The 14,527-nt window shown below is 52.1% G+C and overlaps 1 protein-coding gene and 1 pseudogene across 1 annotated transcript in view; both read right to left on the bottom strand.

The window, feature by feature from the left end:
- The window catches only part of MACROD1 (mono-ADP ribosylhydrolase 1), a 437,490-nt gene that overhangs the window by 90,235 nt on the left and 332,728 nt on the right, over positions 1 to 14,527 (bottom strand). The window lies entirely within an intron of this gene.
- Positions 1,716 to 2,087, bottom strand: LOC130480068 (40S ribosomal protein S15a-like; annotated as a pseudogene).

Raw genomic sequence — 14,527 nt, 5'->3', positions numbered from 1 at the left:
AGCATGAAGGGGCGTGTCTGTGGACTGCCTCTTCCTTGGTCTTTAAACAGATGATAAAGTCAACAAGCAATGCTTTTCCTGGCGTGGAGAGAAAAGGGCTTGGGCAAAGGTTCACGTGCTGCATTTCTCCTTGCCAGGTTTGCTATTAAAAGCACAGGAGCCGGGACAGTTAAAAACGTGGCAATCCTAGCTTGGAGAGCTCAGCTGATTCATGGCGTCCGGGCCTGCTCTGCCTTCGCCCGATAGATCTCCTTCCTTGTGAGGTAAAACACACCACAAGCCACGATTCCAGAGGTCAACGCTGCTTGCTCATCCGTCACCCCCTTGCTTCCGAAGCACAGAGAGAGACCCGGAAGGGACAGAACCGACAACCACCGCCTTGACCTATCCCGCAGATTCCCATGCTACTTCGAACCTTGGCACAATCCCCTTTTTCTTCCAAGCGTGCCGAAGGCAGGCAGGCTTGGCTCTCTGAGAGCCTTGGAAGAATGGTAAACATCCCAGCCATGAATGCCCCCCATTCATGCCCCCAAACAGGCCAGGGCGCCATTCCCAAAGCGCATGGAAGGTTCTTATTGAAGGGGCTATGAATCCGTCCTCGCTGGGGCGCTGGTTGAGGGCCTCACAGTGGAATGTTTCATAAGACATAAATAGGCCGCTTCTTCGCCTCGCTGAGGCGCTGTCTGTCGGGTACAGCAGGGGGCAAAGGGAGCCGTCCCCTGCTCTCCGTGGGGGGCTGCCAAATTGCTGAAAGAAGGCCCCAGGGAGAGTTAGCAAGGGCAGAATGCATCTTGGGTATCTGCCTTATCGCTTTGCTGGGGCTATGGCTAGGGTTGCCAACCTCCAGGTGGTTACAATACAAAACAGGCACCTCCGTGCCAATACCAATGGTTAGAAAATCTGCAACGGAGTGTGCTTTTGGGATAGCACCTACTATTGGACTTTTTGAAGAAAATACAACATTTACTTGAAAGAACATGGCAATTGGTGCATTGAGACTGCACCTTACTTAGATTGTACATACTGTATATAACTTTGATTGTTCTTATATGTATCTTTCACTCTTGTATTGTTGATGTTACATGTGTAAGCACCAATAAGAATTTTTTGCTACTTTTGTACTGGAGACTCCGTTGCAGATTTTCTAACCTCCAGGTGGTGGTTGGAGATCTCCTTCTAAAACTGATCTCCAGGCGACAGAGAAAATGGCTGCTTTGGCAATTGGACTCTATGGCATTGGTGCCTCCCCTCCCCAAACCCTGCCCTCCTCAGGCTCCATCCCCAAAATCTCCAGGTATTTCCCAACCCGTAGCTGGCAACCCTAGTTATGGCTAGGGTTGCCAGGTGCGCCTTGACCACTGGCAGGGGATGTGGGGGTAGGGTTGCCAGATCCAGGTTGGGAAATTCTTGGAAATTTGGGGATGGAGCCTGGGGAGGACAGGGACCTCAGTGGGGCACAGTGCCATTGAATCCACCCTCCAAAGCATCCCTTTTCTCCAGGGAACTGATCTCTGTCACCTGGAGATCAGTTGTAACAGCGAGAGATCTCCAGCCACCACCTGGAGGTTGGCAGCCATCACTGTGGATCAGTGGTAGAGCGTCTGCTTGGCATGCTGGCTTTGATCATGTTTTTAATACTGTTATTTTTAAATGGTATCTGTGGTGGTTTATCCTTTTTTTTTAATCTGCTTCTTAATTTTAATTTTTTTACAAGTTTAGGGCTGTTGGAAGCCCAGGATTTTCCCTTCTGTATGTTTTCACCTTGCTTCCTCGCAGTCCAGCAGAAGTGGTCGGCACAACGTATCCAGACTGGCGTGAAGGAAGCAGGCTGTTCTGCCACTTTTCCAAATCCTTCAGCTGGACATCAAATCTTGGACTGATCTGTGAGATCAGTCTGCCTGTGAGATTCACAACAATTTCCCCAGCTCGATGATCTCAAATTCACCGATGTAATCATGTTTCATCATTGCCGTTAAGAACCGGACAATTACTTTGGAGCACAGCCTGATGAGAACTTGAGGTTTCCTACATTTCCCAGTATTGTCGATGCTTTCCAGAGCATCTGCCAGAACATTCATGCGCACCATGGTGGCGGGGCAGCATGATGGTGGGAAAACGTGGTTTATCCTTGGCTGCCACCCCAAGAGCCAAATTTGGTTGAGTATTTGGAAAACAATTATGTTTAAAATTAATACATACATAAATAGGATAAGGCATGAGTCACTGGAAGCGGCAATAACGCGAGGAAAAGTTGAAGGCAGCAGGAAAAGAGGAAGACCCAACATGAGATGGATTGACTTTCAGTTTGCAAGACCTGACCAAGACTGTTAACAATAGGATGTTTTGGAGATCATTAATTCACAGGGTCACCATGAGTTAGAAGCCATTTGATGGCACTTAACACACACACACATATGGAATAATAGCCACTTATAGACCTATGCGTCTAACTCCTTCTTTCTTTCTTTCTTTCTTTCTTTCTTTCTTTCTTTCTTTCTTTCTTTCTTTCTTTCTTTCTTTCTTTCTTTCTTTCTTTCTTTCTTTTTCTTTCTTTCTTTCTTTCTTTTCTTTCTTTCTTTCTGTCCAGCTCATCATGTCTTCTGAAGCTTCTCCTTCCTTCCTTCCTTCCTTCCTTCCTTCCTTCCTTCCTTCCTTCCTTCCTTCCTTCCTTCCTTCCTTCCTTCCTTCCTTCCTTCCTTCCTTCCTTCCTTTCGTAGGCGAAGCTTATGAACATCATAATGTCTTCTGGTGGCAGTAGGTTATTTTAGTCATTCCTGGACTCAAGTCAGCTTCATTGGGTGACCATGAGTTTTCGTTTTTTTTAAAGGTACATAAATTGCTTTTCAGTATATGTGAAATGAGAGAGGGAGAAAAGCTTCCCTCCCTCCACTACATTCATACATTTATCAGCCTCATTCCCTTTTTAGTGGTCTAGCCGCTTTGTAGATAGATTGTGGCTGTAATGCTTTTGTGGGATACCTATGGTCCTAGAGGGGGAAAAATAAACAGACCTCAGGTATACAGGCTTCACAGATTCTGTAATAATTTATGACCTGTGCACAGCACCAGTGGCAGGCTGCAAGTTATAAATCAAAGAAAACAAATAATCATATACAACAGAAGTTTTTTAAAAAGGAAAACAGTTTGGCTACTGATTGGCAACGGCTGATATTGTCCTCTGGAGCCAAACGACAAATTCATATCAGCTTAGCGAAACAAAAGAGCAGTGCTCCAGGTATAAAGAAGAGGGGGGGTATTATTCAGTATTGGGGGGCAGGAGGACCCCAGCAACCTTCCAGTGCGAGAAGGGGATTAGTGCCCCCCTCCACCATGGGTTCACAGGGCTGCTTTATTAGTCAAATATCTAAGCCCCCTGTGAGTTCTCTTCACTTTGCTGCCGTCATTCCCCCCACCCCCCAACATACTAATCTCATACTGAATAGTTTCCAAATCCTTTGGAAACGCAATAAGGTTTTAGGCAGGTTAATGCTGATTGAGAGAAAGGACCTCAGCAATCAAGAGACTGGGGATGGGGTGGATGAGAAAATGAAAAGAGAAAAAGCTGGTACCTAGATAAATACTTTAAACCACACATGCTCCTATAACTCTTTCCTTTCACCCTCCCCTTGCACCAGGTCAGCCTTCTCATCCTTTTTTCTCAAGGGGGGGAATCAGATGGTTTGAATAAAAACAGCCACAACCCAGTCAGCATAGGGGTTTCTTTTCTGGGGAGAGGGTAGGGTTGCCAATCTCCAGGTACTAGCTGGCGATCTCCTGCTATTACAACTGATCTTCAGCCAATAGAGAAAATGGCCGCTTTGGCAATTGGACTCTATGGCATTGAAGTCCCCTCCCAAACCCCACCCTTCTCAGGCTCTGCCCCAAAATCCTCCCACCAGTGGCGAAGAGGGACCTGGCAACCCTAGGAGAGGGCTAATTTTAAAATTAGGAAGAGAGGTTTCTTTTCTGGGGAGAGGGTAGGGTTGCCAACCTCTGGGTACAAGCTGGAGATCTCCTGCTATTACAACTGATCTTCAACCACTAGAGATCAGCTCCCCTGGAGAAAATGGCCGCTTTGGCAATTGGACTCTATGGCATTGAAGTCCCCTCCCCTCCCCAAATCCCACCTTCCTCAGGTGGGGAGGTAGTTGTGAATTTCCTGCATTGTGCAGGGGGTTAGACTAGATCCGTGTTGGCGAACCTATGGCACGCGTGCCATTTCCGGCACGCGTCGCCCTCTCTGCTGGCACGCACGGCTCAGCTGGGTGGCGGGGCCCCTGCCCTCCCAGCCGCCAGCTTTGAACTGCTCAGTTCAAAGGCCCCGCCCCCTTCCCTGGACTCTCCGCCGCCCAGCCTTTCCCCTCTCCCCCCCCCTCCCCGGCCGAAAACCCTTTTGCAGAGCGCAGAGGCGGCTGCCGCCCTCCAGCCCCCTTCTCCCTCTCCCTCCCCCGGCCAAAAAACCGTTTGCGGGCGCACGAGGCAGCTGTCCCCCTCCAGCCCCCTTCTCCCTTTCTCTCCCCTCCTCCCCAGCCAAAAACCGCTTTGCAGAGCGCAGAGGCGGCTGCCGCCCTCCAGCCCCCTTCTCCCTCTCCCCCTCCCTGGCCAAAAACCCCTTTGCAGGGCACACGAGGTGGCTGCCGTCTTCCGGCCTCCCTCTCCCTCCCCCAGCCAAAAACCCTTTTGCAGGGCGCACGAGGCGGCGGCTGTCTTCCAGCCCCCTTCTCTCCCTCCCCCCCTCCCTGGCCAAAAACCCCTTTGCAGGGCGCACGAGGCGGCTGCCGCCCTCCAGCCCCCTTCTCCCTCTCCCTCCCCTCCTCCCCGGCCAAAAAACCCTTTGCAGGGCGCACGAGGCGGCTGTCGTCCTCCAGCCCCCTTCTCCCTCTCTTTCCCCCTTCCCTCCTCCCCGGCCAAAAAACCCTTTGCAGGGCGCACGAGGCGGCTGTCGTCCTCCAGCCCCCTTCTCCCTCCCCAGCCAAAAACCCTTTGCAGGGCACACGAGGCGGCTGTCGTCCTCCAGCCCCCTTCTCCCTCTCCCTCCCCAGCCAAAACCCCTTTGCAGGGCGCACGAGGCGGCTGTCGTCCTCCAGCCCCCTTCTCCCTCTCCCTCCCCCCTTCCCGGCCAAAAAACCCTTTGCAGGGCGCACGAGGCGGCTGCCGCCTCGCGAGCCGGCCCTCCAGCCCTCTTCCCTTTCTCCCTCGGTGCCTTCCATGGGCAAAAACCCTTTTCCTGGGTCGCAAGGCAGCTGCCCTGCAGCCCCCTTTCCCCTCTCCCTTCAAAACCCCTTTCCTGGGCGCGCAAGGTGGCAGCGCGCTGGCCCAGAAGCCTCATTCTCCCCCCCCCCCGCCAGAAGCCCCTTTCCTCAGCTTGAGAGGCTGCAGCTGCCTCTCATGCTGGCCCAGAAGCCCCCTTCCCCACCAAAAACCCCTTTCCTTGGCGCACGAGGTGGCTGCCGCCCTACTCACCAGCCCAGAAGCCCCCTTCCTTCCCTGGCCAGAAAGCTCTTCCTTCCTTTCTTCCTTTCCTTTTCCTCCCTCCGTCCCTCCCTGAAAACTTTCCTGATTCCAGCAAATGCCTGCTAGGTCTCTCCAGGACTTCCTCAAGAATGGAGAATACAGCCCTCCCACAACTGGTAGACTGCCTCTGAATGTGAAGGTACCACTATGGATGTCTGGTTCCCATCTATATTAGGTCTAATGCAGTTTTTGTTCTAATGCAGTTTTTGCAGGCAGCGTGGAGCAGTTCAAAGGCCCTGCCCCCTTCCCTGGACTCCCCGCTGCCCACCAGGTAGTCCAGGGAAGTTGTTTTTTCTAAGCTAAAACCTCAGTATTCAGGTTAAATTGCCGTGTTGGCACTTTGCAATAAATAAGTGGGTTTGGGGTTGCAGTTTGGGCACTCGGTCTCTAAAAGGTTCGCCATCACTGGACTAGATGACTCTGGAGGTCCCTTCCAACTCTTAGTGAAATTAATTAAAACTTTCTTCTTTCAAAAAAGCCAATATATTTCACAACCAGCCCAATTGAGAAGGGATTTTGTTGTTGCTGCTGCTATTTTTTGCTATTGACTCCACTACTAATCCTACAAGGTTCCACCAGATTCTGCTCTGAGGCTTCCAACAATCTTCAGGGCTCTGCTTTGTCCTCTTCAACATACTTCCATTCTGACCTCTCCTACAATCTGCTGTCACCCACAGTTAGGGTTGCCAACCTCCAGTGGTGGCAGGAGATCTCCTGGGATTACAACTGAGCTCCAGGTGTCAGTAGGTTTGCCAACCTCCAGGTACTAGCTGGAGATCTACTGCTATTACAACTGATCTCCAGCCAATAGAGATCAGTTCCCCTGGAGAAAATGGCCGCTTTGGCAATTTGACTCTATGGCATTGAAGTCCCTCCCCTCCCCAAACCATGCCCTCCTCAGGCTCCGCCCCAAAAACCTCCCGCCAGTGGCAAAGAGGGACCTGGCAACCCTACCTAACATGGTTACTACCTTTGACCTGCAGACCATAGCACATAAAGGCTCCAGGAGAAAGGTATCATGTTCAAAAAAATTATCAATAAATAATACCTTTGGTCAATCTATGGACATACAAAACCCTACCCACAACACACCATTAACACCTGAGAGTACCTCTCTCCAATTGAGGCCCACAAAGAAGACACATGGAGACATGAAGATGCCTTACAATGACTCAGGTCAGTATTGTCTATTCAGACCCCAGCTCTCTGGGGTCTCAGAGGTCTTTCACATCACTTCCTACCTGATCTGCAAGTACTTGCAGTACTGTCTTCAAGTACTTGAAGGGCTGTCATATAGAGGAAGGTGCCGAGTTGTTTTCTGTTGCCCCAGAAGGTCGGACCAGAACCAACGGGTTGAAATTAAATCAAAAGAGTTTCCGTCTAGACATTAGGAAGAAATTTCTAACAGAGCGGTTCCACAGTGGAACAGGCTTCCTCGGGAGGTGATGAGTGCTCCTTCCCTGGAGGTTTTTAAGCAGAGACTAGATGGCCATCTGTCAGCAGTGCTGATTCTACGACCTTAGGCAGTTCATGAGAGGGAGGGCATCTTGGCCATCTTCTGGGCATGGAGTAGAGGTCACTGTGTGTGTGTGTGGGGGGGAGGTAGTTGTGAGGTTCCTGCATTGTGTAGGGGGCTGAACTAGATGACCCTGGTGGTCCCTTCCAACTCTATGATCATTTTAGCTGGAGTTGGCAGGAGTTGAACCTGGGCCCTTCTGCATGCCAAGCAGATGCTCTACCACTCAGCCACTGCCACAGCCGCTCCCCTAACACCCTTCACAGATGCCAGTGGGTGAAAGAAGCAAGATCCACTGTGGAGGTGGGCAGTTTTACGGGTGGCCTCACTGGTATGGTGGACTTTGCTCCTTGAAGCAAAGCAATCCGAAAGGCTATTAGGATACAAGTTAAGTAAGGGATTTTCCTATTTCAGATCCATGTAAGTGGGCAGCAAATTATTTGCTAGTAATGGTACATAGCGAATTCATTCTTGCACTGGCCTTTTATGCACAGGTTGTTCCCATCACACTCACACCCTGACTACTTCGGGGCTTCATTTTAATTATGCATGTATTTTCCAACCTTCAGAAGTTGCCTTGCTCTCCCTTCGCATCCTCCCTGCGTTTTGAGGATGCTGTTTTAGTTTAAAGTCTGCCTCGATCCCATATTGAAAGCCGGTCCTGTGCATACTTGTCACTTTGAGTTTTTCTCCCCACGCCCATTCTTGCTTCTCACTCCCACGTGTCTGTCCCCCTCACCCAGCCCCTCCCCTTGATGCCATTTTTGAGTGCACTAGCAAGAGGATAATGCTGGAATACCATGAGGATGCTTGTTTGGTCAGTTTCATAGCACGTATGGATCAGTTTCAGATCGAACAGTTGACAGAATGCTGAAATGATCACAAACAACCTATGAGGCTGTCCTTCAGAGAGACACTGTCCTTCAGTGTTACTCCTCTGAAGATGCCTGCCACAGCTGCTGGCGAAACGTCTGGAAAGAAAATACCAAGACCACGGTCACACAGCCCGGATAACCTACAAGAACCAACCTATGTGGCTGCTTATTTGGTTGGTTTCACAGTGAGTGTGGGTCAGTTTCAGTTCTCGGCTGGATGGAACAGAGCTGGGCTGAATTGCCGCCCTTCCCTTATATGTGTTCTCTTATAGGCATGAAAGCTTCTTCTTTTTTGCAAGTGCCAGACTACCAATGGAACAATGAAATGGTCACAAATGACCATGCAAGTGTTTTTATGTTCTTATGACCCCTGCATTGAGATAGCCAGAAACAATTTTTTTTTGGGGGGGGGGATTAAGGACCCTTATCTGCTTTGGTTGTAAAATGGCCACTCAGTTCAGATCAAACGAAAGAATCCCGCTGCAGGGCTGTTGGGGCTGATGACGTATTTTTAAAAAAGTACACTACAGCCAATTACAAAGCAGCGTTTTCAGGGGGGGGGACTCACACATGGTTCAGAAGCTCCGCATTTTCACTTGGCATGCATAATTGATCACAAGTTACTCATGAAATTTCTTTGGAGGGGAAAGCCCCTGTGCATAGTGTTTTGAGAATTCGACTTCAAATACTATGCAGTTAGAGAGCAACAGATCCAGCGAAAACAAACCATGCATAAAAGGCCATTGTCTACCAGATGATTTGAGTCTGCTCCTTTTCCCTTGACCACTTGCTTGTACCAAGATTTGCTTATGATTTTCCCCAGCCAATAGCAAAGGTTGTTGATCAGTCACCACAAGCTCATCAATCATAGCTGAGACTTTCCTTGTTGGCCAGAACAAAACCTACCTCTCTAAACCTACCAACAGTTTGGACCTGCCCCAGTTTCTGAGCAGTCTTCAGCGGCCTTCCCTTGTAGACTGTGCTACAGTAGTCTAGTCTACCTATCTGTTTGTTGTCCCTATGTGAGGGTCTCTGTTTATGTGTCTCTGCTTCCCATCACCTGCTATCAGTGAACTCGTAAAAGCAGTTCACACCTTCTGGTCTCAGGCGCCAGGCCTGATTGCCCCGAGTATCCCCCCCGCTGTTCTTCCTGTCAGTACTCCCTCAGGCCGATGCGGCCTTGGAAGTGTGATAGCTTCACCAGACTTCCTGGGACTCGTCTGATGTTTTGTATTATGCCAAGCTTGTAACTTCCCATAACAATAAGTGTGAACCCCAGTGCCCCAGTGCCCTGGAGTCAATATATTCTGTAAACCCGATTAGCCCCTCACTTGCAACTTGCTACCTGTGCCTGTCTCATCTCCTGATGTCTTCAATAAATCCTTTGTTTCTTTATCAAAGTCTGAACATTTGATTTGGAGAAGTAAACTCAGAGAGAGGGGATCTCTCACATTAAGTTGCAAGTCATTGCCTCTCGAACTGCTGCTGTAGCTTTTGGGACAGAATGTCAGGCGACGAGGAAAACACCCCTACTACCCCTGACGCACCGGACGGACCGGTGGTACCGGAGAAACCGGACCCCAAGGAGGAGGGTGCCAAGCCAAAGAAGCCTAGGGATCCCATCCCCGACCAAGGCCGGGACGGACGTCCCCGAGGACTTTTTAACAATTGGCTGGACTCCCCCAAGGGTTGGTCTCTCTCCCGAACCGCGGCGAAGGATCGCCGTTTGGCCTTCCCTAGCACGGGACTTGAGGGGGACCCGGCGCGCAAGGAGGCCCTGATGGAAGAGGAACGCAGGCAGTGGCTGGAGGATCGCCAAGCCATGCAGGAGCAGATGGAGTCCATGCGGCTTGTGATGGGTGAGATGGCAGCGGCCCTGGACGCGCTGAAAGTGCAACCGCCTGCCGGCAACCCCCCGGACGGAACACCGGCAGCCCCTCCCGCGCCTCCTAGCCTCCCGTCCCGTCGGGACCTGAAAGTCACGTATGACGGTTCAGGGGACCAGTTGACCTTTTTCATGGTCCAAGTGGACATTTTTATGCGAGAACAAGGCCGAACCTTCACTTCCGAGGAGTCCCGGGTGCAGTACGTGGCTTCCTTACTGCAAGGGGAGGCGGCCGCCTGGATGGTGTTGCAGTATGAACTCCGCTCGCCGGTGCTGCGAACCCTGGACGAGTTTATGGTGGCACTCCGAAACCGCTTTGAGGACCCAACTCTGGGTGAGCGGGCTAAAGCCTCCCTGATGCAACTGCGCCAAGGGACCAAGTCGGTGGCGCAGTATGCAAGTGAGTTCCAGTCACTGGCCAGCCGAATCCTGGACTGGAGTGAGGCCACTCTAGTACAGTGTTTCAGGGAGGGCCTCAACCCGGACCTCCAACATTGGGCTTTTATGCAAGGGAACCCCCCGGATGTGGAAGGTTGGGTTCGCCATGCTGCCGACATCGAGAATCGCAAACAACTCCTGACCTTGTCCAAACAACGCGTTGGACGAGACCCGAGACCCCGGAGTGACCGGGGCCGAGACTTCCGACCGGGAGGGAGCGGGGGTCCCTCGGCCGCTGAACGCCGCAAGCGTTTTGAGACCGGTGTCTGCCTGACCTGCGGGGGAAAGGGACACTTTGCGTCGCAATGCCCCTCTCGTTCCGGTCGTCCCAACCCCCCTCGCCAAGCCCCGACCGAACCGCAGAAGGCGGCCGTTGAGGACCAGCCCCGCCGCAGGAGCGGACCACCGGGCCGGCGTTCAGGCGCACCCTCCGCTCTCCATGCGCGTCCCCAGGATGTGATCTCCACCTCTACAGGCCCAACGGGGTCCCGGATTACAAATACTACTTTTGATTCGGACGGATCCCCGAACGCCACCACTCCGTCCCCCTCTTCCAGCGAGGAGGAAGAGTGGGAACAGCCGGCAAAAAACGCCGTCGGTCTGCTGTAGAGGGGGCTCCGCAGCAGACCGCCCCTGTCGTTGTGCAAGGAGCTCCACCGATGGTAAGCGCCCAAGAGGACAATGTGTATGTGCGTGTTCACCTGTCCCTACCCAAAGGGGGTCCCAGTTTAGAATTCCCCGCCTTGGTTGATTCGGGGTGTGCCCGCACCATGATTAGTGAGGAAGCTGCCAAGAAACTGGGAGTCCGGCGCAAGCGGCTTCCGGGACCCCTCCGCTTTTCCCAGATGGACGGGAGCGATTTTAAACGGGGCCCAGTGACCCACCGAACTGCAGCCGTGATTATGTCTGTGGGAGAACATTGGGAACGCTTGTATTTTACCATCGCCCCTATTGTAACCCCAGTGGTGTTAGGGATGAACTGGCTACGGGGGCACAACCCCTCCATCGACTGGGTTAAACGGGTGCTCTCGTTTCCCGAAAGCCCCTGTGGGTTGCATGACAAGGAACGGGTACTCAGGACTCCGGCCGCCGCATTGGTAGGGTCCCCCACCCCAACCTCCGTTCCTCATCAACTGCCCACAGAATACTCGCAGTTTGCGGATGTCTTTGATGTTAGAGAATGTGACGAACTACCTCCCCACAGAGAGACGGACTGTGCCATCGAAATTGTGGGGGAAGGCAAGCTGTCTAAAGGGAAGGTCTATCCCATGAGCCCTAGTGAGAAGGCGGTGTTACGGGACTATCTGGATGCCAACTTGGCGAGGGGTTTCATACGCCCTTCCAAAGCTCCTTATTCGGCCCCAGCCTTCTTTGTGAAGAAAAAAACGGGAGATCTAAGACTGTGTATTGACTTTCGTAGGCTAAACGCGGTCACCCAGTCTAACGCTTACCCTCTTCCTCTTATTCCCGACCTTCTAGCACAATTGAAGGAGGGCCGAATCTTCACCAAACTGGACTTGGTGGAAGCATACCACCGCATTCGCATTAAAGAAGGAGACGAACCCAAAACGGCCTTTTCCAGCTGTTTTGGAATGTTTGAATACCTAGTCATGCCGTTCGGACTTTCGGGGGCTCCCAGTGTGTTTATGCAATTAATTAATGAGGTTTTACATGATTTGCTGTTTCGGGGGGTGGTGGTATTTCTCGATGACATCCTAATTTACTCTGAAACCATGGAAGAACATGTGCGCCTAGTGCGAGAAGTGCTCCAGCGGCTGCGGGAGCACAAACTGTATGCTAAGGTATCCAAATGTGAGTTCCACCAACCTTCCATTACATTTCTTGGGTACGTGATTTCCCACCAAGGGTTAGAAATGGACCCCGCAAAGGTCCAGGCGGTGCTAGATTGGGAACCCCCCACTACCCGCCGCCAGCTTCAGCAGTTTTTGGGATTCGCTAACTTTTACCGAAACTTCATTCCCAACTTTGCCCAAGTTGCGCTTCCTCTCACTGCCCTGTTGCGTACCAAGGACAAGGGGGCTAGCGCCGCGCTTCCCTCAGCCCGTTTGCAATGGTCCCCCCAGTGCCAGCAGGCTTTTGAACGTTTAAAGCTACTTTTTTCATCCGAACCCGTTTTGGCTCACCCGGATTGCACCAAGCCTTTCGTGGTGCAGGTGGATGCCTCGGATGTGGCCATGGGCGGGGCCCTATTGCAGAGGGATGAAGGGGGGCGGTTGAGACCATGCGCCTACTTCTCCAAAAAGTTTTCCCAGTCCGAAATCAACTGGGCTATTTGGGAGAAGGAGGCGGCGGCGGTCAAACATGCCCTCACCATATGGAGACACTTCTTAGAAGGTGCCGAACTGCCGTTTGAAGTGTGTACCGATCACAAGAATCTCGAGGCTCTCAAGGGAGCTAGAAAGCTCAACGCCAAACAAATTCGGTGGGCCCAATTTTTCGCCAAATTCCGGTTCACTCTCAAACATGTCCCGGGCAAGGAAAATGCCCTAGCCGACGCTTTGTCACGACTCCCCCAGTATCGCAACGATTTCGATCGCCCTGTCGACTCCCTGTTCACTCCCGAGCAGCGTGGGGAGGTCCCCAGCTTAGCAGTCACTACCCGGTCCCAAGCCCATCGACCAGAGACCCCCCCTACGCTCAAAGGTATCCCGGAAGCCTTCCAACAGCGGCTCCGGGACGCTTCCTTACAGGAGGAGGAGCACCACCTCCTCCCTACTGGCCTGGAACGAACCAACACTTGGTGGATGCAAGGGGGAAAACTGTATGTCCCATCCTCCCTTCGCAAAGAGGTATTGGGACTTGTACATGGTGCCAGGTTGGCAGGTCATTTTGGTTTCATAAAAACACTTCACCTGGTACGGAGGCAGTTCTGGTGGCCCGGTATGAGAGCCGATGTGGAGCTATATGTACGCAGCTGCCCCACTTGCGCCACAGCTAAGAAACGGATGGGAAAACCCCCAGGGCTTCTCAAACCGCTGGAGAACCCCTCCCGCCCCTGGGAAGTCATAGCCATGGATTTTATCACCGACCTACCTCCTAGTCGGGGAAAAACGGTTCTCTGGGTAATCACGGACCTTTTTTCCAAACAGGTCCATTTTGTTCCATGTGCAGGTCTTCCTTCAGCCCAGGGTTTGGCTAAACTATTTGTTACACATGTCCTCAGGCTACACTCGGTCCCGAGGAAGGTCCTCTCCGACCGGGGGGTCCAGTTTGTTGCCAAATTCTGGCGAGCCTTCCTAAAACTCATGGGGGTGGAGGAACAGGGTTTGTCTTCCGCCTATCACCCCCAGACGGATGGTCAAACGGAACGAGTAAACGCGGTGGTAGAATGTTATTTGCGTTGCTATGTAAATTTCCACCAGGATGACTGGGTCGACCTGCTGCCATTCGCCGAATATGCGTACAACAATGCGACTCATTCCTCTACCGGCTTTAGTCCCTTCCAAGTAATATACGGGACGGAATTCGGTCCTTTCGGTTCCGCCCCCGTCACGCCAGAGCTCCAAACCACCCCTGATCTTCAGGAGTGGATTCAGGCAGTTAAATCTACCTGGCCATGGCTGCTCAAAAATCTTGAGAAGGCAAAAAGCAAGTACAAGGAACAGGCGGACAAACACCGGTCTCCGGGATGGGAGCTAAAGGTGGGGGAGCAAGTGTATCTGTCCACTAAAAACCTCCGCTCTCTTCGTCCCTGCAAAAAACTGAGCGACCGTTATGTGGGACCTTTCCCCATTACCAGAGTGATCAATGAGGTTACCGTGGAACTGAAACTCCCAAAGACCCTCAAGGGAGTCCATCCCGTATTTCATATTAGTCTTCTCAAACCTTATGTGGCAGCTCCCCAGTTCCACCCCCCTCCCGACCGTGAGATTCCTACTGTGGTAGGAGGGGATACCCATCTGGAAATATCCAAGGTCTTAGATTCCAAATGGAAGAAGGGAAGACTGTTTTACTTTGTTCGTTGGAAAAACCTTGGGTCCGCTCACGACGAGTGGGTGGCCGCACCCCACATGGCGGCCCCTCGCTTGGTCCGAGAATTCCACCTCGCTTATCCCGATAAGCCTCGCCCTCTCGAGGACCCCGGAGGGGGGCCTTAAGGGGGGCAGAATGTGAGGGTCTCTGTTTATGTGTCTCTGCTTCCCATCACCTGCTATCAGTGAACTCGTAAAAGCAGTTCACACCTTCTGGTCTCAGGCGCCAGGCCTGATTGCCCCGAGTATCCCCCCCGCTGTTCTTCCTGTCAGTACTCAGGCCGATGCGGCCTTGGAAGTGTGATAG

The sequence above is a fragment of the Euleptes europaea genome, chromosome 7 (genome assembly GCF_029931775.1).
Source record: "Euleptes europaea isolate rEulEur1 chromosome 7, rEulEur1.hap1, whole genome shotgun sequence".
Lineage (NCBI taxonomy): Eukaryota > Metazoa > Chordata > Lepidosauria > Squamata > Sphaerodactylidae > Euleptes > Euleptes europaea.
The sequence above is the reverse complement of the archived record's forward strand: the minus strand, read 5'-3'. Positions and strand labels throughout refer to the sequence as shown.